The sequence below is a fragment of the Hyaena hyaena genome, unplaced genomic scaffold (assembly GCF_003009895.1).
Source record: "Hyaena hyaena isolate Hyena2069 unplaced genomic scaffold, ASM300989v1 scaffold_79, whole genome shotgun sequence".
In the NCBI taxonomy this organism is placed as follows: domain Eukaryota; kingdom Metazoa; phylum Chordata; class Mammalia; order Carnivora; family Hyaenidae; genus Hyaena; species Hyaena hyaena.
In genome coordinates, this window is record NW_024080711.1 from 313,122 (window position 1) to 334,378 (window position 21,257).

Sequence of the window (21,257 nt, forward strand, 5' to 3'; positions counted from 1 at the left end):
AAAAAAAAGAAACTAATCGAACCCTACAAACAACAACAAAAAACATATTATGCCCTAAAGCTAACCAATCAAAGCAAGATGGGGTCCAGAGTTCACGTGTTTTATATTTAGTCAGTAATTCAGTGGCATATTCTGATTAAGAACCACTAATACTTGGGGCGCCTGGGTGGCTTAGTCGGTTAAGCGTCCGACTTTCGCTTAGGTCATGATCTCGCGGTTTGTGGGTTCGAGCCCCGCGTCGGGCTCTGTGCTGACTGCCAGCTCAGAACCTGGAGCCTGTTTCAGTCTGTGACACCCTCTCTCTCTGACCCTCCCCTGCTCACGCTGTCTCTCTCTCTCTCTCTCCTAGAAATAAATAAAAATATTTAAAAAAAAAAAAAAAAAAAAGAACCACTAATACTAAGGAGACTTAAAATACTCACTTAAAAACAAAACTCCATAGGCCTAAGCTTCCAAAACAAGACTCCTTGGTTTTCATTATTTTAGGTACAAAAAAATAAAAGTTCCACTGAAAACAACAACTCAGTTTATTAGTCATTATCAGCCTACTAGGATATAGTGAGGTACCCCTTAACCTATGGTATAGAGACGATGAGACTTATTTAAAAATTTACATAATTTAATACTATCTTTCTGGAGAAATAATCCATAGAAGTATCTATAAGCATATGACTCAAGAGTATTAGGAATTAGGAATGCCTCAATCAATGGAACTTTGGCTAACTTGGGATTTCTAAGACTACACCTAAACCACTAAAAAAAAAAGAAAAGAAAGTACTACAGAAATTCTGCCAATTTGGACAGATGACAAAATATGTGAAATTTAAAAATTTTTTTTTCAGTGATTCAGGAACTTTACTTATTTTTAGAAAAAATCAACTTCACTATCCAGTGAAAAATAAAAACCTATCGTTTGCATCATTTAATGCAGTACTATTCTTTTTGAACTCAACTTTGTTTTTTTAGTTTTCATGTTTGTTTATTTTTTGGGAGAGAGCATGAGCGGGGAAGACACAGAGAAGAGAGGGAGACATAGAATCCGAAGCAGGCTCCAGGCTCTGAGCTGTCAGCACAGAGCTCAATGTGGGGCTCAAAACTCAAGATCGTGAGCTAAGCTAAAGTTAGGTTTAACAAACTGAGCCACCCAGGCACCCCAATAAGGTTTCTAAGGTAGAACTTTAATATTTGTGATTTTTTTAATACAACAGAGCCAATATAGTGTAATGAATATAAACCTCACGAAGCAATGCCAAATGAGTATTTCTTAAAATAATACAATGTCACTGAAGTGGTATTATTCCGTAACTACAAAAAAAAAAAAATCAGTCTTTTTTCCCATCATTATTCCTAGGCACACAGGTCTTTTCTTTCTTCCTTACTTCCTTCCTTCTTTTTTTTAAGTCCAATTAGTTCAGGGTGGCTCAGTGGGTTAAGCGGCTGACTCCTGATTTCAATTCAGGTCACAGTCTCACAATTTGTGGAATCCAGCCCCATGCTGGGCTCTGCACTGACAGCAGGGAGCCTGGTTGGGATTCTCCTTCTCCCTCTCTCTATCCCTCACTTGTTCACACTCTTTCTCTCTCAAAATAAGTAAAATAAACTTAAAAGTTCAATTAGTTCATGCTAGGTCTACAAAGAGAAATATCAGGTCTACTGGATTAAATACATAATAAATTATATATAAAAGCCTAGATGTTTGCATGGTACAACAGAATAGTTCACACCATTTCAGAACAGGATCAGAAGATGAATGACAATAAATGTACTAATGATGTAATTTGAAATATACCCAACTCCTAATAATCCCCAATGTTGGGAACTCTTTAAATTGATGTACAATCACAGAATGTCAAGCTGTAATGCACTGATAATATAAAGCAGTAAGGGGGGAGAAGATAACTGAGGTGGGGCTCCATAGTATTATGGTAATTGGCTTAGTAGGAATACCCAAAATTAAAGTAGGGATTCATAACTAAAAATGCCAGAAGACATTAGCTACTGAAATAGCAAACAATATAAAACACAAGTACTCCTTAAATTATGTATTTTCACCTAAATATCTATAATCATAATCACTGTCACACGAATGGCGCAAGAATTCTCATCCCTGTTAATTAAGCTATGAGAAATGCCTCTCCTTTCCCTCTTTTTCAGTCTAGCACAACTGACAAGTAACCAAGACAGTTTGCCAGTTGCTGCTACACACTCATGCCCCTGAAGAAAATGGCTGGAGAATTAGTTTTATCACTGGCAACTGAGCCCCACTCTTAACCTTTTAATGCGCTTCAATTGAAGAATATCACCTAAGACTGGTATTGAGAAGGACACGGATCTGCGCTTGCTTATCTAACTTTCTCTAGTCTAGTGTTTGTATCTCAGTAAAATCAACATCTTCATTCTTTTTTTTTTTTTTTTACCTCTTAAGAATACGTGAGGAATTACAAAATAGTAATGGCCCAAAACAAAAATATTTCTACTAACATGTGCCAAAGTTTTGTAGAAGTGCTGATTTAGTAGAAGTGCTGATAACTTTGTACTGACTCATAAAATGCATCTAATTTGGCACACTATTTTTTTATGCTTTCTAAAAAGTACAGAAATTGAGCATTCCAGATGAAAGCACCTAATCAACAATTACAATACTGTTTTAAATGAAAATATGTACCATATTTGAAACAATTTATAAACACAGGATAGATAAGAACAGTCAGAAGGCTCAAATTCACACAGAGTAGCCCATGGTTTAAGAAAAGCTGTATGTATCAGTCAGGGTCCTGGCAAAAACAAAGCAATCTCAAGGAAGTATCTGAAATGCACATTTAAAAAAGTTTGGGCAGAGTTAAAGGAACCAAATAGGGATGAGAAAGTATTCAGGAACCCAATGCAATTACTGAAGAGCTGTGCAACAGCAACTGAAAGAATAATATCCAGCTTCTCTCTCTGGCTTTCCAACATCCTGTCAATGCCTCACATTGGCTAAGTCCAACAAAGGAGTCCAATAAAGGCAGTCCTTAGAAGTCAACTCTCTCTGGGGCACAGAGCAAGGCAGAGAAGTGTTAAGAGTGGATCTGGAAGGGAAAACAAACAAACAAGTCCAGTACTGGATATATAAAGAGAATTTTGGAGTCAAGACCTGGTTAGCTACATGTAGTTACAAAATCCCTGTATAAGGTATATTATTATGTCTGATCTCCACTACAAATACATGTTAGGAGAATAAAGCAGACATGTGCTAAAAGTACCTAACAAAACCTGGCACTACACTAAATGTTAGCTGAAGTAAAATGAAAGACAAGCTTTGTATTCCTAGTGCCTAATATAATGTGTAACTTATAGCGGATGTCTAATAAACTTTGACTGAATTATGATGCAGAGCACACATAAGTGGAAATAGGAACTGAGGATTCTGTTCATATCTTTACCTTTGGTTTGCTATTGCTGTATGATCCTTATATTAAGGGATACGGCTTTTTATATCCGGCTTTTTATACTGTGAAAAGACAAGAACCTTTATCCCATGAGTGCTACAAGAGAAATAAAACAAGTATCTTAACACTATATAACTTCAAGAATTACAGATTTAAGATTTGCCCCAATAAACATCTCCTAATCATAAACACTTCAATAGCACTTCAATAGCCACCCACATGCTAAATGATTTAAAACTAATTAAGAGCGTATTCTGGAAATGTAGAAGCCTTGGCAAAAAAGTTTACAGACAAATCACTTCCAAGAGAAAATTCCTTTATACTCCTGATCTGGTTTTGCCTGTTATTCACCTAAAGTTAGGTTTCTTCTGTTACTTCTCAGAAAGGTTAAAATAGAGACAAAAATCTAATAATTTTGTGTTGACAGTCTAAATACTAAGTATAAGAGCAAAAAGTACCACAACCGTTAATGTCAGGGGTTTGTTTTTTTTTTAAGATGTCTGACACCTAGATTAGCACCTCTAAAAACTTGCATGTAATGAAAGTAGCACAGAATATTTACAAGTACTGTCGAAGAGAATAGCTAATTTTTTTTCCCCCTCTGGCCAATTTAAATGTGTTTTTAAAAAAATTATTTAAATACAAGTTAGTTAACATGTAGTGTACTAATGGTTTCAGGAGCAGAATTTAGTGATTCATCACTCCCACAGAACACTCAGTGCTCATCCTAAAAGTGCCCTCCTTAATGCCAATTCCCCATTTAGCCCATCCCCCCACCATATACCCCCTCCAGCAACCTTCAGTTCTCTATGTTTAAGAGTCTCTTATGGTTTGCCTCCCTCTCTGTTTTTATTTTTGTTTTTATAATTATTTAAACATTTTTATGTTTATGTATTATTGAGACAGAGAAACAGAGCATGAGTGGGAGAGGGGCAGAGAGAGAGGGAGACATAGAATCAGAAGCCGGTTCCAGGCTCTGAGCTGTCAGCACAGAGCCCAATGCAGGGCTTGAACCCATGAACTGTGAGATCATGACCTGAGCTGAAGTTAGACGCTTAACCGAATGAGCCACCCAGGTGCCCCTATCTAGTCTTTGACAAAACAGGAAAGAATATCCAATGGAAAAAAAAAACAGCCTCTTTAACAGATGGTGCTGGGAGAACTGGACAGCAACATGAAGAAAAATGAAACTAGATCATTTTCTCACACCATACAACAAAATAAACTCAAAATGGATAAAAGACCTGAATGTGAGACAGGAAACCATCAAAACCCTAGAAGAGAAAGCAGGAAAAAACCTCCTTTACCTCAACCGCAGCAATTTCTTACTTGACACATCCCCAAAGGCAAGGGAATCAAGAGCAAAAATGAACTACTGGGACCTCATCAAGATAAAAAAGCTTCTGCACGGCAAAGGAAACAATCCATAAAATTAATAGGCAACTGACGGAATGGGAAAAGATAGTTGCAAATGAAATATCAGATAAAGGGCTAGTATCCAAAATCTATAAGGAACTCATCAAACTCCACACCCGAAAAACAAATAATCCAGTGAAGAAATGGGGAGAAGACATGAACAGACACTTCTCCAAAGAGGACATCCAGATGGCCAACAGACACATGAAACAAGGCTCAGCATCCCTCCTCATCAGGGAAATACAAATCAAAACCACACTGAGATACTACCTCACGCTGGTCAGAGTGGCTAAAATGAGCAAATCAGAGAACTCTAGATGCTGGCGAGGATGTGGAGAAACGGGCACCCTCTTACACTGTTGGTGGGAATGTAAGCTGGTGCAACTCCTCTGGAAAACAGTATGGAGTTCCTCAAAAAATTAACAGTAGAACTCCCCTATGACCCAGCAATAGCACTGCTAGGAATTTACCCAAGGGATACAGGAGTGCTGATACATAGGGACACATGTACCCCAATGTTCATAGCAGTACTCTCAACAATAGCCAAAACATGGAAAGAACCTAAGTGTCCATCAACTGATGGATCAAGAAGATGTGGTATATTTATACAATAGAATACTCCATGGCAATGAAAAGAATGAAATCTGGCCATGTGTAGCAACATGGATGGAACTAGAGGGTGTTATGCTGAGCAAAATAAGTCAGGCAGAAAAGGATACCATATGTTTGCACATGTAGGTGGACTAGGAGGAAGCTAACGGAGGACCATTAGGGAGAAGAAGGGGAAAAACAGTTGGAGAGAAGGAGGGAAACAACCCATGAGAGACTCTTGAATGCTGAGAACAAACCAAGGGCTGATGGGGGTTGGGAAGAGGGGAAAGGGGTGATGGGCATGGGGGAGAGCACTTGTTGGGATGAGCACTGGGTGTTATATGTAAACCTCCTTGACAATAAACTATGTAAAAAAAAATAAATAAAAGGTTCAAGGAGTCCTTTAAAATAAATAAATAAATAAATAAATAAATAAATAAATAAGGAGGAAATAGGTACAGAGATCCCCACCAGATCTTCTATTGCTAATTTTGGTTAGTAGTAAAGCCTGAGCTATCTTATATTCAAGTCAAAGAGTAAAGAAAGAAAATAAACCAGACTTTCTATTTTAGATATTCTATTCTATGTTGAAAAGCATAAAAGGTTACTAAACTTCTTCAGTAGTATACACTTAGGTTGCAAAGTTGGGAGAAGATGAGGAATAAAAAAAAAAAGCTTTTAAATTTCAATGGCTATATATTGGGTATTATATGTGAGGCCAGGACACAAAGAACATTTGCTTTAGTGGGAAAGACATTTTTAGTATTTATCACATGTTTATAAGTCATTTAAATTTCATTTCCTATGAGCTAACCACATGCTTATATCGCACTGTTGGGACTTTTCCTTACTGATGTATAAAACCTACATATATAGAAAGAACACTTACTTTTATGTGTCAAATACATTTTTAAAAATTTGTATTTGTTGGTATAGCAATTTTCCAATGTAGGTATTTCAAAATTTCTTAATGTGTTCAAATTCACATATCTTACTCATATGACTTTTGAGTTCTATGCTGGTCTTGAAAGAGTCTTGTTCACTCCAAGATTATATTTTTAAAATTCTCTCAGGTTTCCTTCTGGTACTTCTATAGTTTATCTTCCTGCTTAAATCTTTCATCCATTTCAATTTAATGTTAGGAATAAGCACACATCAAAATTTATGTTTTCTAAATGGATAGTCAGTTACCTCAACACCAGTTGTTGAATAATCATCTCTTTTCCAATGATACCTCCCACCTATTTAATAAGCTATATCTTAGTATATGAATTCTTGCAATCTAGTTAGTATGGACTTCTAAAATGGCTTTTGAAATAAACTACCAAACTCTTTTGTTCCAATTTGTACTCCTACCAGTCAGAAAGGTGCTTATTTCCCTGAATTCTTACCAACATCCTATGTTACTTCAATAGCTTTTTCTAGTCACAAAATTAGTAAGTACTTCAATTTCCATTTATCTGATTACTAAACAAACATTTGTTCACACTCGCTGCCCTATTTCTTTAATGACTTATCTGTCAGTATTTTTTGGTCCATTTTTACACTGGAATATCAATGTTCCTCTTTTATTTTAAGCTTCCAATACTTACTTTCTAGCATTTGCCTTTAATTTTGTGACATTTTGAAGACATTTAAAATTTTTAAATAATTAAAAGGGTACCTTCTTGAGGGTACAAGTTTCATCTCGGGTCATTTCCCTCCAGCCTGAGGAGCATTCTATAACATTTCTAGGGTACAGGTCTCCTTACAGTGAATTCTCTCAACTTTTGTTTATCTGAAAAATGTCCTTATTTAACCTTCATGTTTTATGGACATTTTTGCTAATTTCAGAATTCCAGGTTGACAGTTTTATCTTTTTGAACTTTATTTTTAAAAATTTTTTAATGCTTATTCATTTTTTTTTTAATTTATTTCTAGGAGAGAGAGAGAGAGAGAGAGAGAGAGAGAGAGAGAGAGCATGAGCAGGGGAGGGCCAGAGAGAGAAGGAGACACAGACTCCGAAATGGGCTCCAGGCTCTGAGCTGACGGTCAGCACAGAGCCCGACGCGGGGCTCGAACCCACAAACCGCGAGATCATGACCTAAGCGAAAGTCGGACGCCTAACTGACTAAGCCACCCAGGCACCCCAATGCTGCTTATTCATTTTTGAGAGTCAGCACACAACCTAAGGGGCAGAGAGAGAGAGACAGAGGGAGACACAGAATCCAAAGTAGGCTTCAAGCTCTGAGCTGTCAGCACAGAGCCTGACAAGGGGCTCAAACCCATGAACCACAACATAATGACCAGAGCCAAAGTCGGACACTTAACTGACTGAACCACCTAAGTGCCCTATATCCTTTTGGAACTTTAAATAGGTCATTCCATTGTCTTCTAACCTCTATCATTTCTGATAAGTCGTCCTTCATTGATGTTTTAATTTCTCTGTATGTAATGTGTCTTTTCCCCCTCTCCTTTGGCTGCATTCAGTATTTTCTTTCTGCCTTTGATATTCAGCAGTTTAAGATGTGCCTAGATACAGATTTCACTGAATTTATCCTATTTGGGATTCATTTCACTTCTTGGACTAGAAAGTGATTTAAATTGAATAAGTGAACTTTCTGGCAATTACTTCTTCAAATATTTTTTTTACCCTGCCTCATCTTGTCTTCTGTCACTCCTATGTTACACAGTTTAATACTGTCCTATTGGCCATCGAGGCTTTGTTCACTTTTTGCAATGTTTCTTGTCCATTCTTTAGACTGACAAATTTTTATTGATCTTCAAGTTCACCAACTTCTACCTTTGCCATCCCCAATCTGCTGTTCAATCCATTCAGTGAAATTTTCATTTCAAATATTGTACTTTTCAGTTCTAGAATGTCTATTCTTTTTTATAGTTTCCATTTCTCCACTGGGATCACCCATCTGTTCAGTTATTATCATTATTCTCCCTTTAAGTCATTGAAAATATTATAGTTGCTTTAAAGTCTAATTCTGCTGATATTAGGGTCTGACATTAAGTTATATTTTCCTGGTTCTTCAATGTCTGGCAACAGCCTATTATAAACTAGATATTGTGGATGATACGCTGTAGAACCTGTTAAACCCTCTTATCTTCTCCTGAAGAGTGAGGATTTTTATTAAACCTGGCAGTTAAATCAATGGCTGATTAAGCCACTGAACTTGTGGAGGCTTGGTTTACCCTTTTTTAGAATGTGTCTTAAAGAACACATTTACCGGAGTGCCTGGGTGGCTCAGTCAATTAAGCGTCCGACTTCGGCTCAGGTCATGATCTCACGATTTGTGGGTTCCAGCCCCGCGTCGGGCTCTGCACTGACAGCTAGCTCAGAGCCTGGAGCCTGCATCAGATTCTGTGTCTCCTTCTCTCTCTGCCCCTCCCCAGCTCACGCTCTGTCTCACTCTGTCTCTCAAAAAAAGAAAGAGAAAGAAAGAAAGAAAAGAAAGAAAAGAAAGAAAAGAAAGAAAAGGAAGGAAGAAAGGAAGGAAGGAAGGAAGGAAGGAAGGAAGGAAGGAAGGAAGGAAAAAAAATTTTTTTTTTTTTTAAAACAGAACACATTGATCAAGCCCCTTTAACTGGGTGGGAATCAAACTGGGAACTCTGTCTCCCCTGCTAAGGGTAGCTGCTAACAACTCTAGTTAGCGTTTTCAGTCGTACAGCTGTTGTTTTTCACTGAGCTCTGTGGAACCTCCCATGCACAGCTCAGGGGTCATCCAGGAATGGGGAAGATTTTATTTACAGATTTTAAGTCTATCCTTCTGTAAGTATATCCACTCAATTTCCAGCCATTCTGGCACTGCCAAACTCTGTCCCCTTGACACCTCAAACCGGTAAGACTCTGGCTTTCTGCTTGATTTCCAGCTGTCCTGTGCTGCATGGACTTTTCCTCAAGAGGAAAGCTGTAGAGATTTTTTTTTCGGAAAACATTTAGCAGTTTTCCAAAGGATATTTTCACCTAGGTTATCAGATACAGTATTCTTGAATCTGTACATGAGGCTGTCATAGGAAATCTTAGCTTAATGTTAAATACAATATATTGTATTGTACATGAAGTTACTGTACTGTTCTTAAAAATTGATCTTTAAAAGGTATTCTTGCATTATCCGGTATTTGTAATTGTAATGGCTTCTAGGAATAACTAAATCTGTTTAACTTCAGGAACCAATGCTGATAAATAAACAGTGCGGGAAATCTTCAAAACCTGACTCATATTTTTGGCTCTACCCTTCCTTTATTGTTAAAGATTCCTAAGGCAGTAACAAAAGAAGTACCTATTTTTCCATACTATCTCCTACATAGAGGGTTGCAAATAACAACTTATCAAATTTAAATATGGCTAGGTATAATTTAACAGAGCAATTGACTACCAAAAAAAAAAAAAACAACAGAATTATAAGCTGTCCTTGGATCAGACTATAACTAAAAGTGACGTACTTGAAATGATATGTCCATCTATAAGCTAATTTTGGCCCAAAGTAAATTAAATAGAGCTTTTCCAAATCAGAACCATCTCATTAAGAGAAATATGAGGCATTAACATTTTGGGATTATCATATACATCTTTCTCTATCAAAAATAAACCACTAAAGTTTATTATAATAAACTATGCTGTTACTCAAAGATTTCTTTTTCTAATTTTTTTTAATGTTTATTTTTAAGAGACCGAAGTAAAGTGGGGGGGGGTGGAGACAAGAATCTGAAGCAGGCTCCAAGCTCCATGCTGTCAGCATACAGCCCGACCCGTGGCTCAAACTGATGAACTATGAGATCATGACCTGAGCTGAAGTCAGATACTTAACCAACTGAGCCACCCAGGTGCCCCAAAAGACCATTTAAATGTTTAAAGCGGGGTGTTTTTTTTTTAAGTTTTAAATTATGCCATTTGTTTTCAAATTTGGAAAAGCCGTATTTTCCTCTAATAAATCTATCCCCCAATATGGCTGCCAAATTCAGCTGTAGCAGCAGTGCAGGCTCTGGGCATTATTCTTGCTGTCCAAATAACATTAAGAGGACAGGCTCTTATAAAAACTCTCAATTATTAAACATCTTCTTATACAATTTGTTAAAGTAAAAATATAATAGGCACAACAATAAATTTTCGGAGGAGGATAAAAATGCTAAAAAATAACAGCTACTACATGGATGGGCTTCAAAGAAATTCATGAAATCTCTAAAACAGTATATGAAATCATGAATACGTGTATATTCTAGGGACAGAAGCCATAGCTTTCAAGATATTCTCTAAGGAGTCTAAAGTGTAACAAAAGGTAACAGCTATTGCTGAGAAGCTGAAATTTCTGTAAAAGTACCAGTTTCTGTAAATTTTCTGCTCTCAGTAATTTATATTAGTATGATATTCGTATATGTACTAATTATTACCTCAGTTAAAACATACTTGTATTCCACTAAGACTTGAAGTTGCAATTCTTTCCAAAAGAGTTAAGTTTTGGGGAAGGTCAAAAGACAACTTTCATTCCTAAAACAAATGTCTCAGGTTCATAATGCAAGAATAAACATGCGGTATGTAGATGGACTAGAATAATCTATCACACATTTAAGAAACAAAATCATACAAATAAAGGATAACCAATATTGTATATTCAAAGGACAATTGATTATATATAGGTATACAAAGATATTTTAATGCTATTATGTCATCTTCCCTTACAATGGCAATTACCACTGGAAAATGTTTTTTTTTTTTTAATTTTTTTTTTTAATGTTTTATTTATTTCTAGGAGAGAGAGAGAGAGACAGCGTGAGCAGGGGAGGGTCAGAGAGAGAGGGAGTCACAGACTGAAACAGGCTCCAGGCTCTGAGCCGGCAGTCAGCACAGAGCCCGATGCGGGGCTCGAACCCACGAACCGCGAGATCGTGACCTAAGTGAAGTCGGACGCTTAACCGACTAAGCCACCCAGGCGCCCCACCACTGGAAAATGTTTTTAAGTTTGTCATTCTTCATAAGTCAATAACAATATCTCCATTTAAAATATAATGGACACAAAGAGGTAAAATACTTGATGTCCAATGAGAAAGAATCAACAATGATGCTAGAAATACAGTCTAAATGCCTCTCAATTATTTGAATGTCTCCTCAGAAACATGAGCATATTCTACGCAGCTCTAAGGAAATCTGGGTTCTATTTATTGCTACCAAGTGGTTTTGTGGCTTTGGTTCAGTAACAACTTCTCTGTATCATCTGTAAAACAGGGAAAACACAACTGTGGCAGAGGTATTATATACTCACCTGTTTCATTTTCCTCCTGAGCACATAGGAGGACCACATTTTCCATTCCACTTATAGCTAGATGAAGTCATGTGTCTAGTCCTGACCAATGTGAGTACAATGATACATGCTCCTTCCAGAACTGGGCCCTAAATCAGCCCTTCAAACATCCTTTGAGCTCTCACTAGTAATCCTAGTGGGGACCCAAGCAGTCCACAGGGGCAACTGAGTCACAAGATGGAAGGAATCTGGATACCTGAGTCATCCACATGTTTTTCTGTGTGACGAGAAATAAACGTTCATTGTGCTCCACCATAAGATTTTGGGGCTATCTATTTCAGAGACAATAATCTTACTTACCTTAGTGGGGGAAGACAAAATGAGGTAAAAAAAAAATTTTAAGTAGAAGATAAAATGAGGAAGGAATTTTTAAGTACTATACAAATGTGAGGTAATAATAGCAACTATTTTTTTAATGTCTGTTTACTTTTGAGAGAGAGACAGAGCACGAGCAGGGTAGAGGCAGAGAGACACAGAATCCGAAGCAGGCTCCAGGCTCTGAGATGTTAGCACAGACAGAGGCTTGAACTCAAGACCACGAGATCATAACCTGTGCCCAAGTTGGACGCTTAACCAACTGAGCCATCCCCACAATTTTTTAAAAATGCTTATTTTTGAGAGAGAGAGAGAGTGCAAGCAGGGGAGGGGCAGAGAGAGAGAGAGAGAGAGAGAAAGACACAGAATCCGAAACAGGTTCCAGGCTCCGAGCTGTCAGCACAGAGCCCTATGCAGGGATCAAACCCACAAATGGGGAGATCATGACCTGAGCTAAGGTCGGACACTTAACTGACTGAGCTACCCAGGTGTCCTGTGAAAGCAGCTTTTTTTTTTTTTTTTTTAATATTTTTTATTTATTTCTAGGAGAGAGAGAGAGGCAGCGTGAGCAGGGGAGGGTCAGAGAGAGAGGGAGACACAGACTCTGAAATTGGCTCCATGCTCTGACCTGGCAGTCAGCACAGAGCCCGACGCGGGGCTCGAACCCACGAACCGCGAGATCATGACCTAAGCGAAAGTCGGACGCTTAACCGACTAAGCCACCCAGGCGCCCCGAAAGCAGCTTTTTATCCAGAGAGTAAAGCGTGAACTCTGGAGTCACTATGTGTGGGTTCAAGTTCAGCCCCTGACATGTATGTGTGTGACACTGTTTTAAATTACTAAGACAGTTTCTTCAACTATAAAATAGGAACAATAATCCAGCAGAGGGTATGGCACATAATAACCACTTAAATATTAGTCAAACTATTTCAAGTATCTGAGAGGATGGGCACAAATGTAACTAAACCACCTACTAGAGAAAACTGTTGGCAGGACTGTAACACTTAAGGTTAGAAATAAGAAAAAAACAAATTATTGGCTCAAAAGAGCTTTTCTAATATAATCAGCAAAGTTAGCCATTTGGAAGTTTGGAATACATCATTACAGTACATTAATTTCTCTAAGGTAAATATAAATAATGATTTTAGTCTTAACTTTATATAGCTACAAACCTACCTCTTTCTAATATTAAATCTTTCTAATATTAAAAAGGGATAAATAATTTTAATTCAACTACTTATAAATGGGTGAGTGGGGGTAATTCAAACAGATCATTAGCATAGGCACTATCACTTTCCAGCAAAGTTCTTTAGAAAGACTCAGATACACTACCTTGAGCTCTATCCTTAAAATAGTTTCTACAATTTCACAGAAAAAGAAACTAAAAGTTCAGAGTAAATCCCATATACCACAAAGTTTCTCCAAATAAACAGTTCTTAAACAGCTTCACAAACATACACCTGCCACATTTACCTCTTAAAGCTTGTTCATGATCGGGAGGTAGAATAGAATGGTACTTTTTAGTTTTAATAATACTCATTACAGAATAATCCATTACAAAAAGCTACTGCAGAAAGAAAAGACATTATTTTCATTTTTCCAATAAAAAAAAGATTTAAAATATTTTGGCTGGCTCACTCCAGGCCCCTTTGCTCAGAGGGGGAAACAATACACCAATAGAGAAATAGCTGGGAAAGCATAACGCAAAATGCTGGGCATGACAGAGTACCAAGAAACATTCAAAAGTTTTAAAATAGGTTTTAAAAAAAGATACCTAGGTGTCAAAGTTTTTTGAACTGGTTAAAATACTCATTGCTACAGATCAACAGAAGAGAAATATTAACCTAGTCCGAAATCTTAGTCTACGTTTTTGAATTTCAGTGTCCTTATTTAAAAGTTAAAGTGACTGGACCAGATAATGTCTAAGGTCCCTCGGTTCTAAAATACTACGATTCTAATATACAAATGTATGAGTTTTAAAATATAGCATACTCCAGAGTGAAAAATAGATAATTAAGACTGTGAAATAAAGAATTTTTGGTTTTGTTTTAAAAGTATCTCCAAATTCTCAGGCACCTGGGTGGCTCAGTTGGTTAACCATTGGACTCTTGATTTCAGCTCAGGTCATGATCTCACAGTTCCTGGGTTTGGGCCCTGTGTCAGGTTCTATGTTGGCTGGCAGTGTGGAGCCTGCTTGGGATTCTCTCTCTCTCTCTCTCTCTCTCTCTCTCTCTCTGTCTCTCTCTCTCTCTGCCCTTCCCTCACTCATGATCACTCTCTCTCAAAAATAAACAAATAATAAATAAAAATACCTCCAATTCTCTCAAATGTTAATATACTCTTCTGTTTTAATAAATCCAGTTGAATGAGTATAATCTAGCTTTCTGTTCATCTTTTTCTACTGATTAGTGTATTTTTGAGACCAAATACAGAAGCACATAGGAGACTGAACTGGAATTACTACACTGAACTGAAAGTCAGGATATAGGACTTTTCTTGGTTTTACAACTCTCCCAAGATGACTGTGCTTCACTATTTTACCCTGTCTATAAAATAAGGGAAAATGTGCTATCATCTATTTCACTGGATTAGTATTAAAGTATGTCTCTGAAACACTGTAAACTACTCAGACAAGACTGTTACAGAAGAGATTTTTTTCATTATTAGTAACTTGTCATAGCAAGTCTAAGTATAAAAACAAAAGAAAGAAGTTCCCATGAGACTACTGCATATGGGAAGTCCTCTTACCTCCCACATTGGAATCAGTTACAATTAATCAACTGATCAATAACTGTATCGACTGTAATACACAGAATCTGGAAAGGTGACTTAGGTCCTTTGAAGCACCAGATTTTACATCTCTGATCTACATAAAAATTGCCTGAACTAATCTATCCTTTAGTTTTTGTTTATATGAATAACCAACATTTCTTAAATAGGTATTCTTCAAATCATGAAATAAGGTTCTTTGGAAAGAGGGATAGGGACAAATAAGAAGGTATGAATGTCAAAAACAAAACAACCATTTAGAAAAGATGTATTATATAGAGCACAATAACTATTTTATCCAAATCAAGGGTGGCAGTGTTTCCCTAGTAAGCAGTTATTCACAGCCAAATATAGCTAAATCAAATAGATGCTTCCTTAAAGCAAGCAAAATATCCTTTAATTAAAAAAATACTTCAAACTATTATGGATGAATATCTTTTGGCTTTTTGCATAAACATAATTATACTTTACTAACGTCGTCAGTAAAAATTCCTGGAATCGTGTAGTAAATTGAATGGTGGCCTTCAAAAGAGATGTTCCCATTCTAGTCCAGAACCTATTAATAATATCTCATTTAGAAAAAATTTTATAATCACTGACCTAGAGAAGTCAGGCCTTGAAAGAAGATAAGGACCTTAGATAAGCAGAGAAGATGAAAAAGAGTATTCCAGACAGAGCCAAAGGCACAGGAAAAGTCATGGAGGTGAAACTATCCATATTTTGTTAACATATATACCAAACAGATCAGTTAGCTGCAGTGTGGGTTTTTTTGTTTGTTTGTTTGTTTTGTTGTTGTTGTTTTGGTAGGAGAATGGTGAGAAACTTAGGTTAGATTGTGGAAGGTTTTGAATGCCATGAAAAATTTGACATTTACCTGTGGGAAGCAAATGGAGATTGGTAACCAAAAAGACTAATGTGATCATTCAGAAACAGGTAATTAATGAAATTTCAGTCTGGGAAGACAGAAAGTGGTCTGAGATTTTGGCTCTACCACATTAGCTGTGTGGATAAATTGAATAATCTTTAGACCAGCACCGTCCAACAGCACTTTCTGAAATGATAGAAGTGTTCTAGACCTGAACTGTCCAGTAGGGTAGCCAGTGACCACATACAGCTATAGAGCATTTGATATGTGACTGGTGCAACAGAGGAAATGAAATATAATTTTTTTAAATGTTAACTAATTTAAACTTAAATAGCCTCATGTGGCTAGTGTTGATATACTATACTGAATAGCTCTAGACTAGAGTTTTCTCACTTATAAAATGAAAAGGTTAAATTAGAACACTAGTGTCCCTAGGGTAAGTTCCACAGCCAAATAAAGTTGGTGCAGCATTCTAATAAAAGCAAATAGGTATGCAAGCAGATACACCTGAGCATGACTAAAACAGTCCCAGGTTTTAGCCTTTTCATTTCACTCTCTGTATCTCTGTGATTTATTTCAGAGACCCACTCTATCTCTTACTGATTTTTCAAATTGGTCTTTAGGTTGGTGTTTCCCAGGAGTCTATAGTTAAATATCTAAGGCATCTAATTTAATAGAATTTCTGTGGAAAGGAACAAACATTTCATACAAAAATGCCCCTAGAGCTATGCTGTCCAGTGTAAACACATACTGGAAAAAAGACTTAATAAGAATAAAAGAATGTAAAGGCACTCATTCATACATGTTGAAAGAACATTTTGGATATACTGGGTTAAATAGAATACATTATAGAAATTAAATTCACCTGTTTTCTTTACTTTTCATTTAGCTAACAGAAAATCTTAAATTACATTTATGCCTCACATTAAATTTCTCTTAGACAACCCTGCTGTAGAGAAAGTTATGGCATAGATACCTTACAATATACATACTTTATTCAGTTAGTGCATACTTACTCAGCATCTATTATTCTCAAGCTTTATGCTACGTGCTGAGACTTTAACAGTGAACAAAGAGAATAGTCCCTACCATCAAAGAGTTTAAATTATCTCTTACACTTCTACTGCACATTTTACATATATTATCTCACTTGTGATAATGCATAAGGATAATTTAACTTTAGAAAACTTAACCATTTGGGGGAGCAAAAGTCAATATATGACTAAGAAATTACAAAACAAAGATTCACACTAATGACTGTCTATTTTTGGAATACACTCGTTATATTATTATGCTATATAATATTTATCTGGAAGCCTAATACTATCACATTCCCAATAGCTCCTTCTGGTTTCTTGATCCCTCCCTCTAACTAGTTTGCTCACTCTTTATGGCTCACCTCTCCCAGACTGTCTCTTCAACTGGCAAGCTGCCTGCTATTCACATTACAGCAGGGCTATTTATACTTTCAGGGGTCCCCAAAGAAGGAAAGAACTTGAAAATACAAAGTGTACAAAGTTTCAAGCAGCCAACTCCAGTTTTTTTGGACCCAAGACTGAGTTTTGAAGTTTCTTTTCAGCTTAAACTAGGTAATTTCTGTAGGATTTTGTTTTCTAATACTATGCACAAACTTATTTGAGGGCTAAAACAGTTTATTAGTTCTGTCCTACTGAGGCTTTCACATAAGAAAACTCTCCCAAATAGGGCTTCCGAAACAAATTAACAAATAGTATTTCTCTACAAATTAACAAATAGTATTTCTCTAGCAAATGATTTTTAAAATAAAATATTAGGTCAAGAATATATAGGGTTTTAAGGCTAACGCCATAGCTCTCAAGAAAATTTTACCAATAAACTAAATGTTCAAGTTTGATGGACAGCTACAAGGAGAGCAAATACAAACACAATTACTGTATTTTACCAAAAGGTGGCAATTTTTCCTACTTTAATAGAGAAAGTATTACTGATATATGAGAGCTATTGAGAAACAAAACAAAGTATCCAAGTTTTAAATACCCAAAATGATTTCACTGCCTGTTTTGGATGAAGTCTACAACCATCTGAAATACAGATGTGTATAGGAAAGGAATACTATTCCTTGGTCCTTAGCTGTGTGCAGGTGTGGCTACATTCATAGTTGTTTCAGTGGTATACATCTTCTGCTATTCTCCTTAAGTAACTGGATTAGCTTTTTGCTAAAAAGCAGTCAAACCAAATTTAAGTTAAAGTACTTCAAATATGATCATGGGTCCTTTCAATCATTAAACTATTAGTGCCACCATGCCAAATACAATGCAATCAAATATAAGTTTAGAAATTCAACTTTTCTTCGATCTCCAACCCAAAATGGCCTATTTTTTTATATGGGCCTCAAACAATAAAAGGGCATAAAGTTTAGTGCAAAACCAGTCTACATTTGACAATCACTTGTCACTTGTCAGTAGCATCAGAAAAACAAGTAACAATTCCCTAAGATTTCCTTTATAACCTGAAGACAGAACAAATATAAGGAGGCAATTCAGACATAAGTGTAACAAAATTTATCCCCAGCTCACTCTCAACTCTGTGCCCAGCACTAGACTAGGGACTTTTACATGTTATCACAAATATTTGTCCTCTCTCTTCCCCCTTGACAAATTCAGAAAACTACACTGTGGAATCCTCAGTGCCCTCCAGAAAATAAATAAATAAATAAATAAATAAACGAAAAAGAAAAGCAGGAGGGTGAGAGATGATTACAAACCAAAGAATTTGTGATAAATCTAAATTAAGTGTTAAGATAAAACCAGAATCTGCCAGAATAGGAGATTCTTTCAAATGTTAAAGTTTGCTTCAAATTACCTATATTTAATTCTAACAATCCCATAAGAACAAATAGTATCTTTCAATCTGATCCCATTAAAGAGAGGTGGCCACAAAGTGTCTTACAGTCACAACTGCAAAGATATTACTTTATGACTTTCCCTACTTCAAATTTATAGAGTGCATTTATTTTCCATAAGATGAAGTATCTTTAAAAACAGATACTAATCTTAGTATCTTTCATACATTAGGTAGAAATAAATATGGTTTCATTTAGTCAAGTAAAAAGGCACCCCAAATTCTACAAATCACCACCAAAATTTTAAAAAGAAATTAAAACACTGGTTAGATGACAGTAAATTGGACTGTTCTTTATAAAACTCTAACGATCAACTGAGGCCTTCCGCAAATAAAACAACAGTATTTTAAGCAGCTACTATCTGAAGAGTTGGGTTGTGTTTCAATTCCTAAAACAAGCTGCAGTTTTCAAAGTTAATCTTACTAGAATCCTCCTGGAAGTCAAAGATATTGAAAAAAATACTTTAACATTAGTTGCCAAATAGAATTATCTTTCCCTCAGAAAGACTCCTTAAAACAGTTTCTGTGGAGGCATGAAATTTAAACTTCAGTTACACTGTATACAAGAATCTTAAAGGAGAATATTAAACAAAGTAAAAGGTTTTGCTGTTGTTGCATGATTTGATCAAGTCCCAAGGCTTATTCCCAATCTTTACCATGGAATTACAACTGGCAAGGAAAGAACATTTGAAAATAAGAGTTAACAAGAGATCATCGCCATTTTCTACACAGAGAGAAGTATTTACATTTTAATTCAGTTCAGGCAGTTGGGTGCTAAGGAAGCATAAAAAGGCAAATATGGTAATAGCTTCCATTATAAACAGACGTGGAGAGCTGCCCATTAGGATGGTTAATGGCAAAACTGAAAATGAAAATAAGGCATACCGTCATACTTCATATAACCAAGAGTCATCAAGGAAATGCAGGCTAAAATACTAAAAAAAAAAAAAAAAAAAAAAAGAATAAGCCATATTCTTACAAAAAGAAAAAATGTGGGACAGAATGGTCATTTTAAGGCAGCCGGTCGGGGGGGGGGGGGCGGAAGACTGCTTTATGCCTCCACTGTTTACTAACATTTAAAACAAGCATTTCCAGTCAACACCTGGGTTTGAAAATCTCAGCAGCACGGAAAGGCTGTCCTTTCCGACGACGTAAACCCAGCAGAACATTCGGCAACGTTTTGAGTAGTAAATAATAATCAGAATAAAGCATAAAGCGCTGTTCGCGTATTTCCACCTTTAAGGGCCAAAGAGGAAAACACGAAGACCTTTCTTTCTCCCATATATAGCCTGAACCCCTCTCTCCCCCGCTTTTATTTATCGCCCTTGTCGCGGGGTTAATGAACCCTAAACTTCTTTTTCTTCTTCCCATTAATGGAAATGAGGGGAAAGAGCAATGAGAGAGGGTAACCCAGATGACAGGAAAAACTGGAAATCAACAAGAGTGGCGTTTCTTGCCGGGTAAAGCTAGACACTCCCCGAAGGTTTAACAAGAGGGAGACAAGCCTGGAGGACCCCGATGAAACCCCTATCCTTTAAGCCCACGGGGACACCATCTTTCATCTAAATTCTGCTTCTGAAGGGGGTGGCAGCTCCTCCGGATGAACCTTCACGGGCGCACGCCGCCCCTTCCCTAAAGCCCCCGCAGCAGGGGTTGGGGGGCTGCGGCCCCAGCGCCGAATTTCCAGCGAGGCCCGGAAATCGGTCCCGTTAGAGCCGATTTCACCCATCAGGAATGCGCTCCACCCCTAATGCCTCTCCGCGGCGTCCGCCCTCGGGGTCGGCCGCTTCGGGGGCCCGGGAAGTGCGGCAGGGGAGCGGCGCCCCAGCCCGTCACAGCACTGCTGGCTCGGCCGCCGACTCCACAGACTGCCGGGGCCGGGAGAGCCGAGCTCGGGGCGGATCCCAGGCTCCGCCTCAGCCTGCGCGGCCCAGGGGGCGCCAGCGCCGGGCGGGGGACGCGGAACCAGCCCGAGGCCTGACCGCCCCCCACCCCCTCCAACCCGCGCCAGGTCCAGGACCGGCCCCGGCCCGAGAGGAGGCGCCTTTCCCGTGGGATTTCTGAATCCATTTCCGTCCCGGGGAGGGGCGCGAGGGCAGCGGCCGTGCCGGAGCGCCTTGGGTCGGAAACGGGAGCCGCCCCTGCCCTCCCTTGTGCGGGCGCAACCTCTTCCCGCGGCCGCCCGTACCTTCAACTCCTCGGAGCGGCGGTGGGCGCCGGAGTGCGGCTGAGCAGGCCCATCTCCCCGCCGCAGCGGCAGAAGCCGAAGGAAGTACAGAGGAGGTTTCCTCAGACCCGCCGAGACGCCTCTCAGCTGGGGCGGAGGGAACGCAGAGGAGGGGTCCCGAGGGCCGCTTTCCCGAACTCCTCCTCCGCAGTTCTGTCTTGACGGCTGTTCCCGGGAACCAGCGCCGCAACTGCCATTCTCCCCCTCCTTCAGCCCCCGCTGTCTCCGCCTCCTCCTCCCACTCCTTCCTCCCGCCCCCGGCCCGCCCCGCCCCGCCCCGCCCCGCCCCGGCGCGCGGCCCGCGTGCCGTGCGTCATGGCGTCACGCCCACCGGGCCCGCCGCGGGCGGCTCTGGGACGCTGTCGTTAGCTCCAGCGTGTTGGCCCTGGCTCGTCTTGCCGCGCCCCGCCTGCGACCGGGTGGCAGGGAGGGCACCCCCTCGATCGTTCTCTACGCGGGCCAGTTAGCCGCCCTTTCTG

The 21,257-nt window shown here is 38.5% G+C and overlaps 1 protein-coding gene across 1 annotated transcript in view; it reads right to left on the reverse strand.

Moving 5' to 3' along the window:
* RNF19A (ring finger protein 19A, RBR E3 ubiquitin protein ligase) overlaps positions 1 to 20,986 on the reverse strand; it is a 57,592-nt gene extending 36,606 nt beyond the window's left edge. Inside the window, exon 1 of the mRNA XM_039233834.1 lies at positions 20,740 to 20,986. The gene's annotated coding sequence lies outside the window, so the exon portion shown is untranslated. The remainder of the gene's footprint in view (positions 1 to 20,739) is intronic.
* Positions 20,987 to 21,257: the final 271 nt, after the last annotated feature.